Source organism: Haliotis asinina, chromosome 5 (genome assembly GCF_037392515.1).
Source record: "Haliotis asinina isolate JCU_RB_2024 chromosome 5, JCU_Hal_asi_v2, whole genome shotgun sequence".
Taxonomy (NCBI): domain Eukaryota; kingdom Metazoa; phylum Mollusca; class Gastropoda; order Lepetellida; family Haliotidae; genus Haliotis; species Haliotis asinina.
Window position 1 is genome coordinate 18,356,561 of NC_090284.1, and position 4,234 is coordinate 18,360,794.

Here is a 4,234-nt window from a genome sequence, read left to right on the forward strand (position 1 = left end):
GATCGGGACCTTTCGTTTGACTGAAACCGTGATCGGAAACAAGCGTACGTTGCCGACTGACTGCTTCGTTAAAATCCGCGTTAGTTTCTGCAGATTCCGCTAGATGGCGTGTCTCCGACTATATTATTTCCCTGCCCCAAGCGGACGCATCGCGTGTTAGATATGTGTCATCATCTCATGGTTTGAAAATAGGTTGCATTTTAAAGCTAATGTAATATGAGACTAAATTTAAAATGTACATTCTGTACCAGACTGAGATATCTAAGCGTGATATATGACGTTACATTTAGACATATATATGGGAAACAATGTGAGTTTTGTTGCAAAAAGTATCTTTCATCAGCTGTGTTTTCAAACGATATTTTCTAAAGTCGGAATGCTCGACCAAGCATGTTATATCTTCACACTACTTTGATTACCAACGCTTTATCTTGGACATATATAAACAAGTCAACTTGGGATGGCTGACAAAAGAACACCTGTATAATATTTGGGTTATCTAGGGTAGACAACTCTAATCACAAAATGACAGGTGCCCGTTTGATGAGATGTTCGCTGGTGGAGCACCCGTCATTAATATCTGCCCTAAATTAGTTCGTTTTGAAATCAAATGGACATTATAATTTAAAAAATAAGTGATAAATGAATAATATTTGACAACGAAATTTCAACCAGATACGTTAAATTATTTATACTGGGGGATTAAATTATGTTATTCAACTTAAAAGGGATTGTGAAACAGACCTAATTGGCATATACAAGTATAATTACGGCTCCCGGTTTCATAATTCATTATTAGCTAAGTCTGCCCGCGTGATTATTTGTTCTGCCCGGGCTCTTAAAGATAGCAATCGAGGATTCATCGCAGTCGAAGTAGCGGTTACACTTGCATCATTTTCAGCACATACGATGTTTTCTTACTTTTTAATCGAAACAATTACTGACCCCAAAAATGTACACGCAAAAGGAAAGAAATGTATTACCATTAAAAGCGATATTCTAAAATTTACTAGGTTTATAAATCAATGCAAAGTAATGAAAATGGCAGTGGCGGTAGTACAGCAGTGGTGTCACAATCAGCGTGCGAAAGTTTTCAAATTTTACTGTTCAGTCGGGCTCGCTGTGGCTAAAAACTACTACCCCACAAAATAATTCACTAGCCCGAAATTTGAATATAGACAAGGGTCTTCAATAGGCTGCTAATATGATGAACATTTATACGGCCATAATCTTGCATGATGTAAACGCGTATTATAACTTAACAAGGAGGAGAGAGTGGTGCATTTACGAAATGACACCTTGATAATTCACTAGCCAGCCAGCCCAGTTACTGTGGACAATTTACTGGCCCGTCTGGATTTTTACTATCCACGTGCTAGCAGACCAGTGGTTATTTCACTCACTGGCTACAATTGCCTCGGCTTTATAAAATATGATAACGGTGGCAATAACCATGAAGTTGGTGACAAGAATAGTCACCTCTCAGCAACCGTGACCCAGCTTTCAAACGGGCGGGATATCCTAAGTGAAAGAAACGCAATTTGAGATGATGAGTATGAACTCTTGCCAAACCATTTTATGTGACTTGTAATCGTTCCTGCGGTTTCTTGAGCGGTGGAGCTACCCAGTGGTAAGTGCGATCGGTCGTCATATCAAAGGTCCGGTTTCGATTCCTTACATGGGTGCATTTTGTGAAGCCCCCGCATCTTGTGCCCCCCCGCCATGATATTGCTAGGATGTTGCAAAAAGCGGCATAAGAACCAATTCATTCACTCACTCCTGTGTTTTCGTGGTTTTCAGCATTGACCATTTTATCAACAGACCTTGTTTATATGTAAAACACACATGTAACGTATGGACATACATAAGGAGTATATATGTTCCTTTCAGATAAAGTGACCCGTGAAGGTTCCGGGGTAGAATAGGCCTTCAGCAACCCATGCTTGTGGTTAGAGGCGACTAACGGGATCGGGTGGTCAGGCTCGCTGCCTTGGTTGACACATGTCATCGATTCCCAGTTACGCAGATCGATGCTCGTGCTGTTGATCACTGGATTTTCTGGTCCAGACTCGATTATTTACAGACCGCCGCCATATAGCTGTAATATTGCTGAGTGCGGCGTAAAACTAAACTCACTCACTTTTAGATGAAGTCCTTCATGTTATGCCCAAACAAAATCAAATTCTACGTTGTTAGAATACAATACATTTATCACATGGCCAATTGGCCACTTCATTAGGAAAACACTGTTTAGCATCATTTTGATGTATTTTACCGACAACACATGTTAACACAGATTTAATTTTAACAACGGTTTAATATACGCTTTTAAAAAAAGTAGGGGATGATGAACTTTCAGTATGGACAAACGTTCACAAACGTTTCAAGGACAGACATCTTATGAACGCACCACCATTTCCCTCTATTACCACCCTTAAACACAACGCATGGTATGCACGTGCACAATGCAGTAGCCCCATACACATACATGGGGTCCCATTTTTTATTTTGACGTTTTTACAAAAAGGCCGAGAAATCACATTAATTTTGACACTAATCTTGCATCAAACATTTGTTAGTGTTTGTTTCTAGACGTTTGTTGTAAAACGAAAATCGTATACATGAAAATTACGTGCCATACACCAGTCATCTTTCACCGCCCTCGTGTAGGATGGTATGTGAGCGAGTTTAGTTTTACGCCGCACTCAGCAATATTTCAGCTATATGACGGCGATCTGTAAATAATCGAGTCTGGACCAGATAATACAGTGATCAACAGCATGATCAACCGATGACACATGATCACCCAATCCCGTTAGTCGCCTCTCACGACAAGCATAGTGAGCATGGGTTGCTGAAGGCCTATTCTACCACGGACCTTCAAGTGTCCATGGTGGTATGTGGCACTATAGATTAACTTTCGTCGGTGGCATCAAGTGAATGAAGTTACAGTCACAGAATGTCAAATGTAGGATGATGTTTGTCAGACGTGTATCATTTTGGCGCTCACAAACCATGAAACCATGAAATCTTTCTTATTTTTTCTCTCTCTCTCTCTCCCTCTCTCTCTCTTTCTCTTTCTCTGTCTCTCTTTCTTTCTTTTTTTTTAATTTAAATTTTATTTCTGAATCCCTGTTATAGTCAAGATTCAGCAGCCAGGGAACCGCTCAGTCAGAGGATTGCTAAATGGATACAGGTGTACATTTTGACGAAACAAGACAAACCATTCACTCAACATTCACATTAACACAATATTATTTTTAATTATCAAACAAATTAATGATGAATATAATTCATTCGTCATTGGATAAGTCATGATACAAGAGCCATGTAAAAAACATTTCGTCGTTACAGCTTTTGTTAAAGAAAATCCATTTTTCAATATCTCAACTCACTTCTGAAGTGAGCAATTTTTGATAAAGCTTAATTGAGCTTGTAAATTATACAAGTAATATTTTTTTAAAAAAACCATGAACGAGTCAAAAACAGAATCGGTAAAACTAGTTTTCCCACAGCCAAAAATTGTCAGTTCCATAGTGAGTTTGAGATTGTGGATGTAAGCATAAATTTCTATTAACCATGATAGAAAAGACTGACCAAAAGGACAAACCAAGAAACATGCGAATCTGGATTCAAATCTATAACCATAGGCTCTTGTCATGTTCAGGGGACACAACTTTGCACAGAGAATTACGGTGTCTTAGACGCCAGGGCCTAGATTTTCGAGGCTCTCTTAGCGTTAAGATAGTCGTAAGTGTCATACATTAACATTAAGTTACGACTATCTTAGCGCTAAGACAGCTTCGAAAATCTAGGTCCAGGGTCTTTTGTGTCCTTGGGGTGCTGAAAACAAAGAACACAACTGAACATTCGAGAACTTTCAAGTATTCTACAAGGGAAACTGACCACAGGAACAGCGCCAGGTCTATTGGAGTCCTTTGTCTAAATAACTTTCGTCTGATCTGCAATGATCGGACTACACTGTATATGGAAACTGAATTCATACCAATAAACATAATGGAGAAATGAACAATAGCATGCCTGGCTGAAGAGATTCGAATGTGAAAGGTTCTGAACATGCATGAATACACCGCCATGTGTGGAGGGCCTGTTTGTAATTGTGGCTGCATCCGATTTGTCTTTTGTGATTATCGTAAAAGGCGACTAACGGAATCAGGTGGTTAGACTTGCTGTTTGGTTGACACATGTCATCGTATCTTGTCTGATCCAGGCT